This window comes from Tupaia chinensis, unplaced genomic scaffold, assembly GCF_000334495.1.
Source record: "Tupaia chinensis unplaced genomic scaffold, TupChi_1.0 Scaffold000135_1, whole genome shotgun sequence".
In the NCBI taxonomy this organism is placed as follows: domain Eukaryota; kingdom Metazoa; phylum Chordata; class Mammalia; order Scandentia; family Tupaiidae; genus Tupaia; species Tupaia belangeri.
Genome location: NW_006159604.1, coordinates 378,884 through 402,933, shown reverse-complemented (window position 1 = coordinate 402,933; position 24,050 = coordinate 378,884). Strand labels below are relative to the sequence as shown.

At 37.3% G+C, this 24,050-nt stretch overlaps 1 pseudogene; it reads left to right on the top strand.

The window, feature by feature from the left end:
* Positions 1-23,318, top strand: part of LOC102493478 (40S ribosomal protein S2-like) — a 73,689-nt pseudogene extending 50,371 nt beyond the window's left edge.
* The last annotated feature ends 732 nt before the right edge of the window (positions 23,319-24,050 follow it).

The window sequence follows — 24,050 nt, the reverse complement described above, 5'->3', positions numbered from 1 at the left end:
AATCTTTTACTTTTCTCTATGGTTTCCCTATGCCAGATATTACATAAAAAATGGAATCATGTAGTATGTAACCATCTGTGCATTGCTTCTTTCAATTAGTGTAATGCTTTCAAGGTTCATCCACTTTATAACCTGTATCAATAATTTATTCTTTTTTATGCTGAATATATACCGTTGTCAGATATAGAATATTTTATATACTTGTCCACTGAGGGGAATTTAGGATTTTTTCTTCTTTTTTACTGTTACAAATACTTCTGCTATGACCATTCATTTAGACGTTTTCATTTGAAGATATGTTTTGAATCCTCTTGTATAATTAAAAATGGAATCGCTGGGTCATATGGTATTGTACATTACCATAGTTTTCCCCCCAGAGTTTCATGTTTTGAAATTTGATATTGGAAAGTGATGAGGTCTAGTCCTTAGTGATTGGATCATGGTGATCAGATCATAGTGACAACATTCTTGTGTGTACATGAATGATGTCTCATGAGACTCAGTTTTATTTATTTATATTTATTATTATCAATTTATTTTTATATTTAATGACTGTACATCTTTTTAATTTTATTTTTTATTTTATTTCACTTTGTACATTCAATCACTATATGCCACCACAGCTTCTAAAAAGAATTTTTCCAGCATAACTGCACTACACACCAGTCTAGTTAAAGATACTATCTTACACATTATCATCAACAAACAATCCTCCATTTCGGTGTAAATCTTTACAGCATGCAAAATGGTCTTTCCAGGCATGAGTACACTGAGACTCAGTTTTAGATCTCATGAAAAGAGATTAGTTCTCATGAAATCTGGCTGTTCTAAAAGTGAAGAGCAAGCTGCTCATTCTCTCGCTACACATGCATGCCATCCTTTATGTTTCTGTCAGTCATGCTGTGGACCTAGGACTTTAGACTTTACAGCTGCCAGAGTTGTGAGTTTGTAAATAAACCCTCTTTTCTTTATAAAATCACCCAGGCTCAGATATTTTTGTTAGCAATGCAAAAATGGATTAAGACATATGGTAACTCTATATTTAATCTTTAGAAAAAAATTAACTATTTTTTCCAAGTGGATGCACCAATTGGATGACTCTAGTTTCCCCACTTTCTTGCTAAAATTTTTATTTGTTATTTATAAAATCATTATCATACCATGTTAGTAGATGTGAAGTGATACTTCATAGTGTTTATGTTATGTATTTTCCTGATGGCTACTGATGTTAAGCATCTTTACATGTGCTTACTAGCTATTTGTATATCTTCTTTGGAGCAGTGTCTATTTAAATCCTTTACTTGATTTTTAAAAAAATTTCCAGAAGGCATGTACACTCACTGGGGACAGGAGAGACAGAGAGAGAGAGCGAGAGAAAGAGAGAGAAAAAGCATCTTCCAATTGAGTGTGGTCACATCACAATCCCTTCTCCATTTTCCATCCTGTTGGAATTTCAAGTATACATGCACACATACCTAGTGTGTTCTTCATGTCACCAGGACCAGGATTTGAACCACAGTTGGACATGTGGTATCTGGCTTCCTTATCTACTAGACCAGGGCACCAGTCCCTTGCCCAATTTATACTTGTTTTAGTGGTCATTTTATTACTAAGTTGTAGCAATTCTTTATACATTGTAGATATATGTCCCTTATCACATGTGGTATTTCCAAAAATTTCCTTCCATTGTGTAGAGCTTCTTTTCACTTCCTTAACAGCATGCTTTAAAGCATAAAAGATTTAATCTGGATAAAATACAATTTGTTGATTTCTTCTTTTGCTTCTCATGGTTTTTGGTGTAATAGCTAAGAAAGCATTAGCTGGGAAGGGCCAGCAGGTGACATAGTGGTTTAAGTGCTAGACTTCCACGTGGACAAATACAGTTCAACTTCCAGATTTAGAGACTTGCTTTCTCACTTTGTCTCTCTCTCTCTCTCCAATGAGTGTACATGCCCTATAACAAATTAGAGAAAAATAATAATAATAAATAAAATTAGGGACCAGCAGTTATCGTAATAGCTATGACACTGAACTCCCATGTAGCAGATAATGGTTTGAGTCTCAGACCTGGTGGCTTAAACTCACGTCGGGTACGTGTGCGTGCGTGCCCAAGATCCTGAGAGGGGAATGGAGGAGAAGGTATTGTGGTGTGGCCATCCCCCCTGGGAAGTGATTTCTCACTTTCTATCTCTCTGCCTCTCTCCTCTCTGTCTTTCTGGCAAGTGCATGAGTCCCATAGGAAAAAAAACCTCTCCAAAAAATAAAAATAGGGACCAGCAGTTGGCATAATGGCTATGTTGCTGGACTCCCACGTAGCTGACTGTGGTTCGAGTCCCAGACCCAGTGGCTTAAACTCACGCCAGGCGTGTGTGCATGCGTGCCTAAGATCCGGAGAGGAGAATGGAGGAGAAGGGATTGCAGCATGGCCATCCCCCCTAGGGAGTGGTCTCTTCCTTTCTATTTCTCTGTCTTTCTCTTTCCAGTGAGCACACGCATGCTCTATAGCAAAAACCTCTAAAATTTTTTTAAAACATTAATTAATTAAAAATAAAATTAAATAAATAGTATTTTTTAAAAAGCATCAGCTAATCTATAGTCACAAAAATTTATTCATATATATTCTTCTAAAAGTTTTACAGTTTCAGCTATTACATTTATGCATATAATCCATTTTGAGTAAATTTTTTTATAAATTGTGTGAAATAGGGGTCTAAATATATCCATTTGCATGTGGATATCCAGTTGTCTCAGCACCATTTGTTGAATACGCTTTTATTTACCCATGGAATGGTCTTGGTACCCTTGTCTAATGTCAGATAGTCATTTATTTCTGTAGTGTCTACCCATTGGTCTATGTGTATTCATGCAGTCTTGATTATTGTAACTTTGTATTAAGATTCAATATCAATATTTTGAAGTGTGAATTCTTCAACTTTACTCTTCTCATAAATTATTTTGGGTCCCTGGAATTTATAGATGAATTTTACAATCATCTTGTCAATTTTTGCAAAATAGCCAGCTGAGAATTTGATAGGAATTATGTTAAATCTTTATATTAATTTCAGAGTAGTGCCATCTTAACAATATTAGTCTTCCAATATATGAACATAAGATGTCTTTCCATTTTTTGAGTGTTATTTAATTTTTTAAGTGATACTTTGTATTCTTTTTTTTTAAAACATTCATTCATTCATTCATTCATTTTAATTTAACCAAAGAGAGACACAGAGAGAGAGAGAGGAAAGTGAGAAAGCAAGCCACCAGGTCCAGGACTTGAACCCTGGTCAGCCATGTGGGACTGTCCAGCGCCTTAACCATCATGCCAACTGCTGGTCCCATACTTTGTATTTTTCAATGTACAAATCTTTCACTTGTTTCATCAAAGCCGTTTATGAGTGTTTTATTGTTTTCATACCATTATAAATAGAACTGTTTTCTTAATTTCACTTTTAGACTGCTCATTGAAGAATAAGTTGTTGGGACTAGGATTTGAACCATGGTTGACCATGTTGATCAGGTCCCCTTACCCACTGTTTTATAGAGCTGGTCCACTTTGGTTTCCTTTTTCTTTTCCTTCAGAGAGAGTTTTTCCTGTAGGGTGCATGTGCTTACCAGAGAGACAGAGAAAGACAGAGAGATAGAAAGCAAGGACCTGGGGGGAGGGGATGGCCATGCTGTAATCCTTTCTCCTTCATTGTCCTCTCAGGATTTGGGGCATGGACACATACGTGCCTGGCGTGAGTTTCAAGCTTCCGTGTTCAGGACTCAAACCGCAGTCAGCCATGTAGTAGTCCAGCAACATAATCGCTACTCTATCTGCTGATCCTGCACTTTGGCTTTAATATAGGTGTTTACAGCTGTAAATTTCCCTCTAAGTGTTGTTTTTACTACATCTCATAACTTTTGGCGCATTGTATTTCCATTTTCATTCATTCAAAATATTGTCCAATTTTATTTGTGATTTCTTCTTCAACTGAAAAACTGCAATACTACTGATTAAGCTAAATGCCTCTAGCCCACCAAATGAAGTAAACTTAAATTGTGTATAATGGTACATTACCATTAAATGTTCTTGAACTAATCTTCTAGTTCACTACTCTACTTAGACTAATAGGAAGAATGAACTAATAAGATATATTTCAGTAATCATCTGTTAAATATTTCTGCCTAAAAATACAGGGGATTGTATGTGGTTAATATTTACAACAGTGAACAATTGACTATTTCATCCTAGGTGGTCTCAACTAAAGAACAGTCTATTCAACCATTCTATTATATTAAATGAGATATCAGCCTTTATTCACACCATTTGAAAGCCACAAGTAAATGATAATGTCACATTTCAGAGAGAGGTTGTACACTCCAGCAAAACTTTCTCATCAACACATATAATAATTTATCCTAATCTAAGAAATTATCCTTTCATTTGACTTACAAACAAGCTAGGTTAAAGTATATTCTAATTAATCTTCCTTTGTTTGGAAATATTAGATGTTCTTTTGTTTATAACTTATTTAATAAACAAAACTATTTTTCAATATATTCATGGGGGGTTAAGTGGGGAAAAAATGGTGGTAAGTTAAGAAAATAGAGTCAATTGGTTTTAATCAACATCATGGAGATTCTATAATAAACTATCAATAGTAGGCAGTACTTGAAATGTCCTTATTAAAAACACACTGTTTTGAATAGCTCTTGATTTTCTCTTTAAATAAGAAACACTTCAGGAAGGGGCTTAAGGATATCAGAAGAGAAATGTGTGTTGACAGAGAGGTGAGCCTTCCAGTATTATGCTGCCAGGTAAAATGAGTCCACTGGAATTGCGATCCGTTTCTTCCACAGCTGCAAGGTGGCTGGAGGCACATTTCACTACTTGTTAGTGCACACCCAGTCCATTTGGAAACTGTCATGGGAAATAACAATTTGACGTTTAATAATTCATTCATTGCTAAAGCCAACATTTTAGAATGGTATGTGAGGTATCCCATGCATAGCAAGAGCTTAAGCTACTGCTAGCAAGGTCATAACATCTTACAAGTTTTTGAGGGTGGGAACTTAATAGTGCAAAAGGAAAAAAAAGATGACTGCTTGTGTGAGCATACACATTATGACTCGTGGAATATTCTGTTCTTTTAGTTCCACCAAAAGGTAAACATATTATTTAAACTTATTTTTAAACTTCTTTTAAAACATTAATAATATGTAAACACAAATGCACAGAGTACTTAGAATACTCCTTTCCTTTTAGAGCATACTTATAGAAAGGGTTGCCCTTACTAATGTGATAAAGAGGGAAGAAGGGCAAAAAATAAAAATAATGATCCTGTACCATGGCCTAGTGGTTAAGGGAGCTAGATCCCACGTGAGCAACTGTAGTTTGAATCCTTGCCCTGATGGCTTGAAAAGCATAGTGGGTTCAGGCACATCCATGCCCCAGAAGGAACTACAGCATGAGCATGCCCCATTGAGGGGTGCTTTCTTTCTGTTTCTCTCTTTCACACACATACCATCTCGCAATAATAAAGAAATAAATACAGGGAAGCAGCAGTTAGCGTAATGGCTATGTCGCTGGACTCCTACGTAGTTCACAGTGGTTCACGTCCTGGACCCAGTGGCTCAGAACTCACGCTGGGCGAGTGTGCATGTGTGCCCAAGATCCCGAGAGGAGAATGGAGGAGAAGGGATTGCAGTGTGACCATCCCCCCTGGGGGGTGATTTCTCGCTTTCTGTCTTTCTGTCTTTCTGTCTCTGTCTGTCTGGTGAGCACACGTGCCCTATAGCGAAAACCTCTCAAAAAAAAAAAAAAAACAAAGAAAGAAATACATAAATAAATAAAAATATATGCATCATGCCAAGTATCTTAAAAGTTTATTTATTTCTTGAGAGTTACCCTCAAGAGTTCCCACACTACCCTAGCCTCAGCTTCCAATGATCACCAGCCTGCAAGACACCTTGGGATGTGAACTGAGGACCTTCTCATAAAGCTTCAGCACCATGAGCACTGTGTTACCATTGTGCCAACACAGCTAGCCAGTGCCAAAGTGCTTTATATATGTTATCTCATTCAATTCTGAAAACAGACTTGTGATATTAGTATCAGCCCCATTTTATAAGTAAAGAAAGTAATGTTATAGAAAGCACTGAATTAGATAAAAACAACCACACGCTCATAAATAAGTTAATTCGGTTTAAAGACAGGTATAAAGACAAATCTGTCAATAAGGCCAAGAGGTGGCATGTTGGTGCTGATCCCACATGGCCAACTCAGCAGTTCAAACCCTGGGACCAGTGATTTGAAAACAAAGCTGGCATGTGTGCGAGGGTGTCCAAAATCCCAAATGAGAGTGGAAGAGAAGGGATTGCAGTGTGGCCATCTTTCCGGGGGGGGGAGGGGCAATTTTTCATTTTCCTTCTCTCACTATCTCTCTCTGCCTCTCCATAGTGAACATACATGCCTTATGGCAAAAAGCCTTAATAAAAAAAGTAGGTCCATCATATTCTAAAACCTGCATATGTTCTATTACATTGTGCAATTCCTCAAACATTGTAAGCTTATTTAATTCAAGGTTAAATGTCATTGGAAAAGTATCAATGGGGACAAAACAGGAAAAGAGAATCATGAGACTTGAATCACTAGAGGAACATTTTCACTTTTGAATACATCTTTTTATGTTTTTTCCAGTTTAAAAAAAAAAAAAAAAACCCTGAGAAAGACACTCCTTGATCCAGAATTCTCCAAATACAATTCCATAGGACATTAACACTGTGATTTTTTTTAAGGGCTATTATCTAAGGAAAAGGGCTAAATTAGTTTAGTAGCATGTTGGGTTAAACAGTTAAACAGATTTCTTCACTTATGAAGTTTTCTAAGCTTTTAACATGTCAATCTGCTTGGCAAAGTTCCAATTAGCACATGGAAATACAGGTTTCCTTAATGTATCTTTTCATAGAAACCTACTTTACCAAATTTGCTTCATAGAATGCCAGCTTGACAAATCCTTTTCTGTGCTTTCAGTGACTGACACCCAGTGTGAAGGAAGAGATTCAGATTTGCTAAGGAAACAGGGGCAAGTGCTTGAGATTTGGGCTCAGTAAAATGTCTCCCAATATGGAAACATTTAGGGAACCTGGAGTCCCCCCAACAGTTTCCTTAGCATTTTGCTTAGTTGGCACTACTTGAAGAAATAACACTTCTTCACCAAGAAAATATCAAAAAACTAATTATTCTGGTACAGGGGGAGGGCTAGAAAGGCCCAGGTGCCCTGGGGTGTTAGACTAAGGCAGCTTTAGCGGAAGCTTTAGCAAGGCTGGTGACTATACTGGGCAGGGCTGGGCCTGCCAAAGCAGTAGAGCTTGTGGAGACAGGGTGGAGGACAAGTTGCAAATTCCCATTACCAAGTTGGCCTGCCTTGTCAAGGACATGAAATTCAAGTCCCTGGAGAGTTTTCTCTCCCTGCCCATCAAGAAGTCTGAAATATATTACTTCTTTGGGCATGACACAAGGATGAGGTTTTGAAGATTATGTCTGTGCAAAAGTAGACTCACACTGGTCAGAAGGCTGGTTTCAAGGCATTTGCCATCGTTGGAAACTACAGCATCCATGTTGATTTGGTGATAGGCAGTCTCTGCCATCTGAGGGGCCATTATCCTGGCCAAGATCTTCATTGTTCCTGTGCAGAAAGGCTATTGGGGGAACAAGATTAGCAAGTCCCTCTCTGTCTCCTGCAAGTTGATGTGGCTCTGAGCTGATGCACCTAATTAACTCCTCTAGGAGTACTGGCATCTCTTAGCCTCCATGCCCAAGAAGCTGCTGCTGATGGCTACAATCAATGACTGCTTCATCTCAGCCAGAGGATACACTGCCACCCTGGACAACTTTGCCAAGACCACCTTTGATGCTATCTACAAGACCTACAGCTATCTGACCCCCAGTCTCTGGAAAGAGACCAAGTTCACCAAGTCTCCCTACTGGGAATTCACTGAGCATCTTGACAAGACTCATACTAGAGACTTCTTCATGCAGAGGACTCAGACTCCAGCTGTAGCCAGAACACAGGATTTTAATACAAGAAAAATAAAGTGCATTAAACTTGAAAAAAAATAAAAGAAAAAAGGCAATTTTAAACCTTGATCACCTAATGTACAGTTTTATTTTTCTATACTAATATGTAATGGCTAGCTGCAAATTTGAGGTTGTGATGACAACATTCAATTAACAAATACTGCTTGACGAGTCATAGAGAGCTGATAGCATTATGTGAACAAGAATTAAACTGAGTGATTATAGCTGCCACACACTGACCTATGTCTGCTGTATGCATAGCCACAGTAGGTGGTTCTTCAAATGTCATGATTTGTACCATCCTGCCCCAAATATCTTCTTCCTTCCTGCCCTAAAAATTATACTGCCTGAAAATTTTCCACTATAGACATTTATTTAGAAATGCAAAAATACCTTCAGAAGAGCAAATTCCCTTACCACAATTTAATTATCAGAACTTTTCTTCTGTGGTGAGAGGAATTAAGTCACACATGTGGCAGAGGGATAATAGACTTCTGTAGGACACCAAAGAAAAACTTTGACTACTTCTCAATTCGTGAACACCAAGACCAAACAAAAAAACAAGTAAAAAAAAATGCACCCCTGAGCTCCTTCTTGTTCTTCCTTCTCTAATAGCCAACAATCTCTATAACTATGCATAAAAACTTAGACCAGGAGACTTGATACTCCAGTGTAGAAAGAGGCATAAATTACAATGTTGATGAAAGTGCCATCCTATCATCTGGAAAGGCCTTCAAACACATATTTAGACAGAGCTATACGGATACACAATGATTAAATATGAATAAAAAAATCATAAAATTAAAAAGAACATCCATAGAACAACTAAAGGACTGAAATATGTGGTACTAACTATAAAGGAAGTGAGATTACCATGGAAGATGAAATGAGCGGGTCCTGGAACAATCAGGGAACCCTACTGGAAGAGGGAGGACTTGTGCTCCCTTTTTGAGCTTCCAAACCCAGAATGAGGTACAGGAGTAGTAGTTGTTTCTATAGGATCAAGCAGAGTTAGCAAATTAGTTTCAAATTGTGCCAGTTGCAAACAATTTATAGTAGCTGCCTGTTGCCTAGAGCACCATGTTGAGAAGGACACTAAAACTCCTTCCAATGCTTCCAAGGTTGGCATATAACAGTGCCATGATCAGTTTAGTGATATCTGCCATGGGCTACAACTGTGTTTTCTGGATGCAGAAGCAAGAGCTCTCCAAAGGCAATTTTGAACTGATACTGATACATCAAATATCTGGGTGTTTTTTGTTGTTTAATTAATTAATTTTTAAATTTATTTTTTACATTGAATCACTGTGTATCATTTCAGCATACCAAATTAATTTTCCCATCATAAATACACTGCATATTATCCAGTCAAAGACATTATCACATACATTATAATCAACAGATTTCTTTCCATTTTGGGTCTCTTAAATGTTTTGCTTCTTTCTTCTTTCTCTTGATTCCTTCCCTCTCACCCTCCCCCCTTCCCCACTCTCCTTCCACACTGAACCCCACCTGGGCTAACAGAAATCAATAGAATATATTCTCTCCACTACTGGGAAATTATTTTCCTTACATTTACAGAATTTAAAATGGGGAATCTTCATACTCATATTTCAGCATTATCTCTTTTAACAGATAAGCAGACGCCATCTTGTAATATGGAAAATTTTAATGTTAGGTTTAGTTGAGTTCAAGTCATGTTTAATGGTTTAAAAAATAATTAACATGGACTCAGTCTGAAAAATTATGTATGCAGTGAGAATGTTAAAACACAGCCTGCTTAAATGTCTAAGAACTAAAAGGATCTATCTCCATTTGGTGCCAATTTCTGGCTCTACACCAGATGGGCCTACTAATGGCTGTGGTCCTGTGAGTTTTAAGAGGAGTTGGAAGGATGAAAAAGTTCCATTTTAATGCCTGTCCTCACTACCCTCAGCAAAGCTCTTCTCATAATCACATCTCTTCAAAAATAAGAGAACTCTACGTTCTTTTCAGTATATTCTTGGTTTTTATGAATCTAAGATTATATTTAAATATATTGAGTTTGGTGAGCTTTGCTTTTATTTCCAACAAATTGTCATGTTTCCCTTTAAGAGAACACTTTGCATTCTGTTGTCATAGCAACAAAATGTGCTAGTAGCCTGAAAAACTGACATTTCCCCCTGATGTTTATTATTCATGATGCAGACACCATTTTCCCCATCACCTCTATCAGCACTAAGGGGGTCTCTCCATTTAAATTTAAATTGGCCATAAAAAGATAAAAGGCTCAACTTTTACTGACCATGAAAGGTGCCTGTTTTTGCCATTTTTTCTTTCTTCTGCATTTCTGATTCAATAACTCCATAAAGGAAATGATCTTTAAAACTTGAAGGGGCATTTGCCATTCTGTCCAGTTCTAGGACCTTTCTTATGCACATATGATGCCAAAAGAGAAGAAAAATTATTCTTATCAACAGAGTGAATAACCTTGCTATATTTATACACACATATTTACACTTTTCAAAGTATTTGCACAAACATCTCAACCAACTGTCTCTTCTGGACTCTAGACAGGCTCGAAATGCAATGCCTTCTTTATGATCTTCACAACAAAGGCATACTCAACCAGCCTGCTTCTGGTTTAAAAATAAGATATTCACAAGAGGAATTTGTAAAAAGGTGGTTTCTACACAGATCACAGATCAGCCTCTGTGAGACCACACAGAAAATCTGCTTCCCACAAACTTCATCCAACCATCTTCCTCAGACGACCTGTTCAGCACATGTTTTCTTCTTTCCAGAATATAGGATCAAAGGAAGATAAGAGCTTCAGCCCATTCAACGTTTGCATAGTGTGAAACTATGGAAGCAAATACAACAGTGAATTCTACTTTCTCTGTTCATTTATATTTTTAAGATTTTTAAAATGAAGAATAATTATTTTGCTTTTCAGTAGTTATGAAAACAAATGGATAGGGCTGAGAATTTTATCTCAATAAAAATATATGTATTGAAATAAAAACTTAAAGAATGTTTTCTTGAAGGCTTTGAAAAAAAATTTCCAAGGCTAAGCCTAACTCCAAGCTTTAAAAATTTTTTAAAAATTTGCAATTATGCAAATATTTCCAGTGTGCTCACTGTAGAGAGACAGAGAGGAAGAAAGAGAGAGAGAGAAAGCAGCCGTCCAAGGGAGATGACCACACCACAGTGCCTTCTCCATTCTCCTCTTGGGATTTTTTTTTTTTTCAAGCTGCTGCTCTGGGACTCCAATGGCACAATCAGTCACATGAGATCCAGCTATCTTAACCACCATGCCATCTGATCCAGCATTAGAACCTTAAAGTACTTTCATATTAGTAATGTTACAATTAGTCAGAAGGCTGTGGGTAAGGAGCAAAATTTCCAGTTATTTCTGATAAGGACTTTACTAAATTTATGGTAGACTTTTCTACTTTAATAAATGGAATTTAAGACAACAATATTTGCTTTTGCTTTCTTTCTTTCATTATTGTTGTAATGCTCCTTTAGGATCTCAAAGTTTATACAGGAAGCATCAATGATTACATTAGAAGATAGAGTGTTGCCAATAGATGCTCAAGCAATAAAATCAGACACACATAAGGTTGAGTTCTTGCTATGCCACTCACTATGTACATAATTATGAGAAGATAAATTTAACCTCTCTGAGTGTTACTTTCCTCAGCAACAAAATATGTATTATAACAGTGTTTATTTCATTATCCTTGAAAACATTAAATGAGATCATTCATGTTAAGTGCTTAGCCCAAAATATGACATATGGTAAATACTTACTGAGTTTTAGTTAATTTTTATTAATAAAGCAGCAAGAGCTATGCATGAATAGTCCCTGGACAGTTCTGATTTTCACCAAGTCTTTAATATAAATTTATTTACTAATGCTTGCCTTTTTATATCATCAAAAAAGAGGATGTATGGACTATTATATCAAATCTGCCAGCAAATGAGTTTCACCACATCACTGATAGTTTCACAGAATTGAAAGTAGGAGAACACTTGAATTCACTCAGTTAGAAACTACTCCAGATACATACAGTGATCTTGGTCTTAAAAATCACCAATAAAGAATTATATATTCAAGTAGCTTTTTTCTTGGATCTAATTGGAAACCCTCTGGCTAATATTTAAAATAACTTCCTCTTCCTTCCTCTTTGATGATGAAGAACCGCTGATCTCCATGATCATTTTAATAACCCTCAACAGAGCCAGAATTTAATCACAGAATTGTGAGCATTAGATCTGAAAATGGTGTTAGAGATTTGCTAGTTTGAAGAACTCTTTTACTGATAAAAAGGAAAAAAAAATCATGAGGTTGTCATGAGAATTAACATGGCAAAATTAGCAGAGATAGTGAATAGCAGATGGCCTGGAGCCCAAGCTTCGTGACTCTCAATCCATTCCTTCTACCATGAACTCATTTTGTGAAGCACTGGTTCTGTGATATTGTAAGTTGCCTTAATTTGGTTTCTCTTGGTAGGGTAGCCTGAGACAAGAACAGATAGTTTATACCAGAAGTAATTTTAGGAAGCCCTTGTGAGTAAATGAGGAGACAGGGAAGTGAGAGGAGCCAGTAAAGTGTATGCTATTGCATTAGTTATCCTGTGAAAAATTAGGGTTCAGTCTCACTAGCGACCTTTAAAGAAACCATTTAGAAAGTACCTCAGGGCACCAGCAGATGGCATAATGGTTTCATTGCTGGAGTCCCAAGTAGTCATCTGCAGTTCAATTCCCAGACCCGGTGGCTTAAAACTCATGCCAGGTTCATGTGTGTGCATGCTCAAAATCCCAAGAGGAGAATTGAGGAGAAGGGATTGTGATGTGGCCATGCTCCTTAGGGAGTGATTTCTCACTTTCTGTCTCTCTGTTTCTCTCTGCCTCCAGTGAGCATGTGCATCCTGTAGCAAAAAATCTCTAAAAAATAAAATAAAGTACTTCAGAATTTTCCCACTGAAGGATTGAATGGTTGGAGTTTTTATACACCAGTCTTCTATTCCTCACTTTCATTTCATCCCTTCCCCAGGTTGCACCTTTGTGTGGGTTGAGAAACTTTCCAGTGCTTTGGTGTTAGTGCTGAAATACATAAGTAGAGAGATGCTATGGACTGCTTGAGACGGGAGGGACTGCCCACTATAGCTGAACTGCAGTCAGGTAGGCTGAGAGGATATTGTGTGGGACAATACAGTGTCTGTCACTAGTGCTCATCAATAACTAGTTATTTGTCCCTTCTTAACACAGAAGGGGAAGACAATCTTTCACAACTACTATCCAGTAGGATGGAGCCATATGAAAATATTGGGTCAGCAGAAGAAGTCATGATGTATTTTTTATGCAAATTTTTTAAATGCATCATGGCTTTTCTGATGACCTAATACAGCATGAACAGTGATGCCCTGTCACATCTGGTCTGTGGCAATTAAAAACTCATGTGTAATTCTACAGTACCTCTACTTCCCTGCCACAGTAACCATGATGGGGACCTTGAGATGTCAAGGCCTAAGTCCAGGACATCCTGGATCACAGTGCCATTATATGGGGAACATCTACCTTTAGACATCCTCTGGGACCCATGGTGGATTCTGTTTAAATAAAAGATATATTTGGGGACAGGAGCTGGTGTAATAGTATGTCTCTGGATTCCCACATGGCTGAGTTTGGTTCAAGTCCCAGACCCAGTGGCTTGAAAATCATGCCAGGCACATGTGCATGCATGCCTGGAATCTTGAGAGGAGTATGGAGGAAAAGAGATTGTGGCATGGCCATCCCCCTGGGGGTGATTTCTCACTTTTCCTCTCACTGTCTCTGTCTCTATCCTGTGAGCACACACTCCCTAAGGAAAATACGTCTACAAAAAAATAAGAATAAATATATTTTCAAATCATTAAGCCACTAATAATTGGGATTTTGCTGTTACTGAAATATACTTAGCCTCTTGATTAATATATGCTCTACCATCTGTAAGTCATACATTTTGATATTTCTGAAGTTGTAAGGAAACATCCCATATTCTCTAAACTGTTTTCTTTGTGATTATTATTTTATCTGCCCAGAAGTTGGTCAAGATTAAGGCTGAAATCTGTGACTAGAGTGAAAAGTAAAGTTTATGTGAAGACTGGATATATATTCCGGATCTCATCACCATTTTCTAACCATTAAAATAATCTCCAGTGAAACTATACACTAGCTGATGAACTTGCTCTATTGTGGTTCCAATACTTGCATCCTTGCAAACACTTCAGTAGCGTAATAAAAACAAATGTTCTAATATTGGCTTATTTCTCTGCCCATCAAAACCTCTGCTTTTTAAACATCACTGTAGGCTAAGCCTTTTTGAAGCCATTTCCCTGATGAGAACATTTAGCGCATCTTCATCAGCCAAGATTCAAGCTGTTAGTCAGATTATTGAGATGCCACAGTTATTACCTAACTGATTTTCCTTTACATCACTTTCTTTTATGCTTTTATTGAGACAAGACAGACATATGCTGACTGAGAGTCATATCTTTAGACTTTGCTGACATAAAAGAGGACTTTGAAAGTTTCATGGGAAAATAGAATTAAAGTATGAGTTTGTTTTGGCATAAAGTATTGAAATCCATGCATTGTTTTTTCATAATCCACATTTCCATGTACTTTTAAAAGACACTCCTCTCCCACTTACCCCCCCACCCCCACACAAGTACTCTTGTTCTTCGATTCATCTCCCTATAACACTTCTACTCTTGGACTTGGCCATTATGACAGTGTGTGACCTGACTTAATCCCTGAATCTACTTTTTGTACACAAACCAGACTTTGTTTACCTGTTTCTACTCTCTCTGACCTGTTTTTTTGACTTTTCTATTTCTACTCAGCACTGACACCAATAAAGCAAACATACTCTACTATCGAGACAGAAATAGAACACCAATTGCGCATTTTACTTCCATTAAGGTACCTGGAGTCTTCTTAGGTAACTGTATATTACACCGTGCCCCAGCAGTTTTGGTAAAAAAAAAAAAAAAAATTCTAATCCACATTTGTAAATGTCATGCAAAAGAATCCCAGAGTCCCATATTGGAAACTGAATGTGCTATAATGCATTTCTTTTTTATCACATTTACCCTCAGGAATAAATTGGCCCACTTATTGCAGTCCTTTAGCTACATGAGCATGACCATTCCCATTGGGCAAAGTAAAGGGGAAACACTCAATTCTCAGATTTCCTGTAAAATGATTCAGTATATTGGGCCTAATGGTGACATTTAAGTCATGGGTTTTTTTTTTTTCTTATGTTGTAATTAAATTAACTTCAGTTTCTCCCCCACCTCACTCCAACCCCCAATACTTTAAACAACTGCTTTGCTTTGAGTTTCTATTTATCTTCTAAAAATCAGAGTAATCTCATAAAGGAACTACTAACATAGTTGTATAATAACATGGTATAGGTCGGGAAGAAGAAGGAAGAGAAATTGTGAAATGATTTTTGTTTAATTATAATGCTTTAATTTCCTATTTATTCACTGAATGTCTATTATATGTTATATGCAGTTCTAGCAGAGTCAGCAGTATGGAGTCATATGGAGAAGATACATTCATATCTCTCCAGGAAAAGACAATATAGTGTAGGATAAGATATACAGATAATGGTAGATCTATTTACATGCATATAGTTAAGTAACAAAGTAGATAGATATACAGACAGTGAGGCAACAGGCAAGAGTTCTTAGAGAAATTTTGAAATGTTCATTTGAGTTATGCCTTGAAGTATAAATAGAATTTTGTCAGGTCTTAATAGGATGGTGGTGACACATTTTAGGCAAAAGGAATAAATAACATGAGCAAAAGTATCAAGATGGCACAATCAAAATAAATACTTAAGGATGGCTGCCACATTGGATCCATGAAGGGAAGTAGTGCTTGATAAAACAAGAAAGGCAGATTGAGCCAGATCACAGAGAGCCTTGAAGGACAGACTGAGAAATCTTAACTAGCTGTAGTAAGCTATGAGATGCCACTGATGGTTTTCTAACTGGAAAGTCGTATAGTAAGACTGTGTTTCAAGAAGATTAACCTAACAGCAGTGTGTATAATGGATTACACATGAGTAGAAATGTAGAGGAAAATTGCTATAAACTAAACTGGTGGTGCACCTTACTCGCAAACACACATACACATACATGTACTTTTAGATTTTATATATAATTTAATTATATATTCTCTATATAAAAAAGAAAATAATTATTTAAAAACTATTGTGAACTTGTCTATCATTCCATTCAAGAAATTTATACCCAAGAATGAACAATAGAATAATTAGTGCACTATCTCCTGGGCTGGTTTCATAGTTCCCATGGGACTCTCATATTGTAAGTATCTCAACATGCTTGTGAGTATATAATTAAAATGTATGCATTTCGCTTCGGTAAGCATCATAACAACACTCCTAAACAAGCCAACTACTTTGTCTGGTGCTGAGAAAAGGAGCAATCCATTTCAATCCTAAAGCAACTACCAGCTACATCAAATCATTTGCGACATGATGTTAATTTCAAAAGTAATGCTTTTCTAAGAGCTTCGCACTGATTTGAAAGTCTAATCTTTAAAAAAGTTGTCATTTCAGTGTGTAGTGATAAATCAAGTGAGTTATAGGGGGCCCCGGAATGAGCCTGGTAGTGGAAAGGGAGAGACCAAAATGATTTCCATATCAGAACTGTAATCTACAGTAGTTGTTTGGCTGGTTAATAACTCCTGAATTTGGGGAACCAGCAGTTAGAGTAATGGCTGTGTCGCTGGACTCCCACATAGTCGACCACGGTTCGCATGCCGGACCCGGTGGCTTAAAACTCACGCTGGGCGCGTGTGCGTGCGTGCCCAAGATCCCGAGAGGAGAATGAAGGAGAAGGGATTGCGGCATGACCATCCCCCCTGGGGGGTGATTTCTCGCTTTCTGTCTCTCTGTCTCTCTCTGTCTGTCTGGCAAGCACATGCACCCTATGGTAAAAACCTCTCCAAAAATAAATAAATAAATAAATAAATAACTCCTGAATTTGAGGCCTGGGCAACAGAATTGACAACAGGGAATTCCGGAGAAATAGCAGATTGTGTTGGGCTGAGATGGGAAGAGACATTGAGATGAGTCTTGGACAAAATGAGTTTGAAGAGCTAAGAAGATATTGAGATTTTTTCTTTTTCAATGCTTATTTATTTATTTTGCCAGAGGGCATATGTCCTCACCAGAGAGAAATAGAGGGAGAAAGAGAAAGCATCCCCTAGTGCAGCATAGTTAAGTCACAGTTCCTTCTCCTCCATCTCTCCATCCTGTCAGGAGTTGGGGCAAATACATATACACAAAACTGGTGTGTTTTTCAAGCTGCTGGGTCCAGAATTCAAACTATGCAGTCAGTCATGTGGGATCCAGCTCCCTTAATTGATCAGCCCAGTATTTAGATTATTTTTTCATTCTACTTTATTTATTTATTAATTTATTTTTTTTATTTGACCAGAGAGGGACAGAGTGAGAGAGAAAGAGAGAGAAAGTGAGAAAGCAAGCTGCCAGGTCCGAGACTCAAACCACAGTCGATCATGTGGGAGTCTAGCACCATGCCACCTACCAACTCCAGTATTCAGATTTCTAACAGAAAGTTAGAAGTATAAATCTGGACCTAGTTTTGTGGTTTGCAAACGCAGCTGCATATTGGAATCACCTGGGGATCTTCTGAAACCAATGATGTCTCATTCCAGCCCCTAGACATTACCTAATTAATATGATATACATACTTCACATTGGTAGCTTATTATTACTATTTCTAATTTACATATAATTGCTGTACATATTATGGTATTCTCCTGTCCTTGCCTATTGAATAGATGGGAACATAGGCACATGCCACTGCACCTGTCTTTTAGAATGGGCTGGAAATTAAACCTAGGACTCTCAGTCTATGAAGCAGCAGTGTCTTTACTAGTGGACCACCATAGCCAGGTTCATTGGTAATTTTAATAAGCTCTCTAACTGATTCTGATATGTAACAACTTTTAGAAAACACTGATATAGGCAAAAAATAAGTAGGGGTTAAAGATAAAAATGTATGACTGATACATGTAGAGATTATTATTGAAACTATTCGAATATTGACAATTATTGGTGTATAATGAGATAATAATAGGGGACAGAGATTTGGAAGACTCCTATATTTTATTGACTCTGAGAAAGTAATAGATGATGGACAGCTGAAGTTAAGGATGGCAGCTCCTGGCCACGGATAGAATAAAACTATCAAAGTAAGGCCAAAAGCAGTGGTACAGCAGTAATGCAATGCTTCATAATGCTGAAGTCACATGGAAAGGTCCAAGATTCATATCCCAAGGCCTCCAGTACACATCAGGTCAGGTTCATATACCTACATGCCCATGATCTTGACTGGCTGAAGTTGGAGGTGGATAGCAATGTGAAGACTCTTTTGAGGATGTCTCTCTCTCTCTCTCTCTCTCTCTCACACACACACACACATACACAGACACACACAGTGTGTCTCTCTGTGTGTCATGGAATAAATAAATAAAAGTAAACTTTAAAATGAACTACCCATGTAATATCTGGGACCAGGACCCTATATCAAAATAATAACAATAATTATTTCTATATGTTAAATACAACATTTATTACTTAATATAATTATCATCATCAATGTCATAAGCAACAGCATTACCATTGTCATCATTATTGTTATCAATATCACCCAGCAACAATCATTAAACAAATTACTATATACCATGCACTGTTCTGAACAACTACACATATTTAATTTCATCCTCAAAATACTATGAGGTCCTGAGCTTATAGTTAATGAAAATGAGGTTTAGGGAGATTAAGTAACTTGGTCAAGGTCACATGTTGGTATAACCAGGCTTGAATGGAGAAATATCTCACTACAGAGCCTAAGATGTGCCTTTATGCTATGTTCCTAGCAGTCCAGATAAATACCTTTAGCAATAACAGAAAACAAGTTGGCATATTAACTTTCCTAAACACCTCATATCTATCTTTTCCTTGTTTTATTCAAAGAGTTTTTTTTTTTTTTAACCATAGTTTTACAAATGAGAAAACTGACACACATGACTTCCTTAGGGTCATAGAAGTGTATTGGTGGACACTTAATTAGGTTAGCACAGGCACTTGGACTTTGCAAACTTTCTTCCTGAAAGACTTTTATGACTGACCACTTCTCCTTGACTGGATTAGATGCCTGTCTTCTGTATTCCCAAGCTACTATACACTCTTCCTTATTAGCACTTAGCATACTATATTATAATTACTCTCCCTCATTAGACTTCGAATTTAGTGAGTTCAAAAATTTTCCATCTCCTATTTGCTCTTGTGTAAAAAACCTTCAAGCTATATCTAACAGGCACTCATAGATGCAGAGAACAGAACAGTGGCTGACAGGGCAGTGGGGAAGAAGGGGAAATGGGGAGTTGTTAATCACAGGTTTAAAATTTCAGTAATGAAAGATAAGTCACTTCTACAGACCTGCTATACAACATTGTGCCTATAGTTAACATTTGAATTGTACACTTAAAATCTGTTAGATCTCATGTTAAGTGCTCTTACTACAATAAAATACAAATTAAAAAGAAAAGAAACCAACAAAACAATAGGGCAATAATGAAGCCGGAGTTAAAGACTGGCTTCCCAAGTAAGAACTCATCTTCATTCTACCTCAGTTATTTTTCCTGAGTGCACAGAGGAAGAGGAATATGGGCTTATTGTAAGTTAAGCCAAAAACAGAGCCTGGAGGATTTCATATTTGAGAGTTTGACTAAATCATTGATACGAATTAGTTTTCTTCTTCTTCTTGTTCTTCTTCTTGTTCTTGTTCTTCCTTCTTCTCCTTCTCCTTCTTTTTTTTTACAGAGAGATTTTTTGCTATAAGGCATGTGTGCTTGCCAGAGAGACAGAGACACAGAAAGAGAAATCACCCCCCCCCCCCAGGTGGGATGGCTATGCCTCAATCCATTTTCCTACATTCTCCTCTTGAGATTTTGGGCATGCATGCACACATGTCCAGTGTGAATTTTAAGCCCTCGAGTGTGAGACTTGAACAGCACTTGACTACATGGGAGTCCAGTGACATAACCATTATGCCATCTGCTGGTCCCAAAATGAACTAGTTTCCTAATCATTTCTTTCTCCTCAAAATATCAGAATAATTTATTAGAAAGTGAGAAAAAGGATCCTATTCAGTTTGACTGCAGTCTTTATTGTGTAGGGAGGATTCAGAATATCCTTTGAGAGATTTCAACTTTGAGATTTCAACTGAGATGGAGAAATTGGCTTGTCCTGAAACCAACTAAATTATCCATAAGGATGACATGAAAGGGATCACATAAAGATGCCAACTAAATACATAAATGTACTAGTGAAAAATTGAGTGACAGAAAGATCAAAGAAGGGACTACAGGAAAACCCTTTATATGGGCAAAATCATAAGGAAAGAAAGTAAATTGGGCTAGGGACAAGACTTAAAGCTCACCCAAGCTAAGGCATGCAGAACTATCCATGCTGAATCCTATTACCGTATTCTTTAAAGACTACTTTCAGGAAGAAGTGGGGAGAGCTAACAGTTTTAGCCTCAATAGAAAATTTGGAAAAGTAATTAAACTGTAGGCTCAGGCACTGTCACCTGTGAGCCTTTGAAACAAGATTTCAGAAGAGTGCAAGTTCTGTGACTTACATTATTGGCTCAGAGAAATTTCTTTGAATGCCTAACCCTATACATTGTTGCCAGGACATCCGCCCTTGTGCATTGGGTTTGCTTTATGCTAAGCAAGGGAGGAAAATGAACTCCTGTAAATTCTGCAGGGACAATTTTTAATACTGAAATTTTGCATGTAATGATAGATTTTGAAAATAACAAATTTTTGTCTGTTTTTCACCTTTTGTAAAACAGGCCAATTCAGGAAACAAAAGAGCAAGGAGACAGCCATGGAAGTACAGAAAGATTTGGAACATGGATTTCAAAGGACTCAAAGTAGGAAATCAGACAAATGACTCATAATTTCAAGGTTTTCTTAGAAAATGATAAATTGGGGCAATCTTCTTCATAAGCTAAAATAATCTGCAGAAGTTATCTCAACCAGGCACCTAGTAACAAAGGCATTTGCTTCTACTTACTAGAAGCAAATCGAAAATGACAGGAAGAGAAATATAAGTTGCTAGAGCATCTTTCACCACCCATAAAGACACAGCTGTTGGGCTCTTACTTTTCCTTTGAAAAGAACCAGAAACACTCTTCTTCATTTTATCTCAGCCACCCATTCTTATCACATTTTAGAGCTACCCCATTGTCATAAGAAATTTCATTCCCCTCTAATCATTCATCCCACTCAGCAACACGATTTTCCCTTTTTCCATTTCACTTGCTCATATATCTTTTCTGAACAGGTCTTCTTTCATGAAGACCTTACCCTCCCCTATTTTCTCCCTGTTCCTCAGTCCCTTACTGCTTCACATTCTTCCTGTTTAGATTATATCTGATAGTACATTATTCATAAGCTGTTTACAAATATGATTAATGCTCTTTTACTTCTCTTATTCTTTTACTCTTTATTCAACTGTAAAATATTAACAATAGATAAACCCCACCCCATTGATATGTGACTTCAACTGAAATATTCAGATTTAATAGAAAAAATTCCAGAGCCAGGAAAATTAGGAATTATTTATAAATTTATGACAAAAGATCAACTTGACACTTAACACTTCAAAAATCTTGTTTCTCTAGTTAGTTTGCTGTCTTTTTTTTTCTGTAAGGACTAGAGACTCCTGGCATGCACACCTTTTTTTATTGTTTTTGTTTTGGCTGTAGATAGTGTGTGCTCACCAGAGAAAGACAGAGAGAGAGGGGAAAGTGAAAAATCACTTCCCAGGGGAGATAGCCACACATAGTCCCTTATCCTCTAGGGATTTTGAGGATGAATGCACACGTGCCTGGCATGATTTTCAAGCTACCAGGTCCAGGACTCAAAGTGCACAGTTAGCCACGTGTTAAGATCCAGCATCTTTTTTTTTTTTTTTGGAGAGTTTTTTTTTTTCCTTATTTGCTTGCTGCCATAGAGTGTGTGTGCTTGCCAGGAGGAGAGACAGAGAGACAGAAAGCAAGAAATCACCCTCCAGGGGGGAGATGGCCACGCCGCAATCCCTTCTCCTCTGTTCTCCTCTTGGGATCTTGGGCATGCACACACACGTGCCCGGCGTGAGTTTAAGCCACTGGGTCCAGGACTCAAACTGCGGTTGACTACATGGGAGTCCACTGACATAGGCATTATGCCAACTATTGGTCCCCAAGATCCAGCATCTTAATCTCCATGTCACCTGCTCTCTCTTCCCGTTTTTGCAACCCACCAAACTCACCTTCCCTCATCTGGTCACTCTCTCATGGATGATTTTTCCTCATAATCTCACACAGAAGATGGATCCCAGACAAGTGTTGAAATCTTCAGACCTACTTGAATCTATGTTCATCATCTCCCCATTCCCTTTAATTACACTAGAGAAATAAACTTCTTGCTAACAAAGACCAGATATTTTGCAAGTGCTCTGCTTGCTCTGCTTGCCATCTCTTTCCACCTTTCTACAGGACCTTCATGATCAGAGTCTGAAGACTTTATCATCTCCCATCTAAATTTTCTTTATCCCATTTTTCTACTTATCTATGTGTATTCTAAACAAAATGATGTTTCCCCAAATAGCTATCTATACATTAGCTTTACTTACTCATTTTTCATTCACTTTTTTATGATTTCAATTGTCATCAGGCCACTGAAAAAAAATTGTTTTTGCCTATTCTCTATTGACATTTATATTGCTAAATCTTTTCCACACATTTCAATTCTCACCTTACATAACATTTTTTAATACTTATTTATAATTTAAGTTTAAAGTTTTTTTTTTAGTTCTTTGATGTTGATATTTTACTGAGTTGATTACTCTACATTTGAAATTCTCCAGATTTTCTTCTAGGTTTGTCTGCTCTTTTATTTTCCTGCTGTCATAATCCCTCTTCTGTGCTTCATATATGTACAGAACATTTAATAATTTCACATTTATATTTCTCACAGGTATCTCAAACTCAACATGTCCAGAACTGGAATCAATCTCCCTACTCCACCAAAAGAAATCTGCCCCTTTCCCAGTGTTCCTTATCTCACTAAATCATACTACCATCCACTTGCTCCACAAGAACCTAAAACATAATACAAAATCTTTAACAAGGCCCTGATTCATCCAGCCACTTATATACTTACCTATATCCAGCACCCTTCACTACCCTCTAAAGTCGAGTCCCACCGGCTTTCTTTCAGTTCTTGAAATGTGACTCTAGGCACTGGTGCATAGTGTTCTTTCTACCTGGAATGTTTTTTTTTTTTTATTTCTCTCTAATTCCTATCTCTTCTTCACAACTCAACTTAAATGTTTCTATTCAGAAAGTATTTTTTTAATTTCTAATTTAAATTAGATCTCCTCACAATTTGTGATTATAAATTTATTTTCATGCTCATTTAACATTTACATTGCCGTGAGATTTTTCACTCCCTGAGAGTGGGGCTACTACTTTGTACATCATTGTATGCACAGTACATAGCAGTGCTATGTATATATATGTATATGATTATATACATATAGAAAATTAGTGTGCAAAACACAGAAAATAGCAGTAGTAGATGATGATAGGGGAAGGCAGATACATTTAGTTGCCCATCAGTGTGTATTTTCAACTTCTACCTCACTAGCAAAAGTCAACTTTTATTTGGTGAAAATAAAAATTTGTGTCTATGGGGACCAGCAGTTGGTGTAATGGCTATGTCGCTGGACTCCCACATAGTCGACTGCGGTTCTCGTCCCAGACCTGGTGGCTTAAAAGTCACGCGGGGCGTGTGTGCGTGCATGTGTGCCCAAGATCCCGAGAGGAGAATGGAGGGGAAGGGG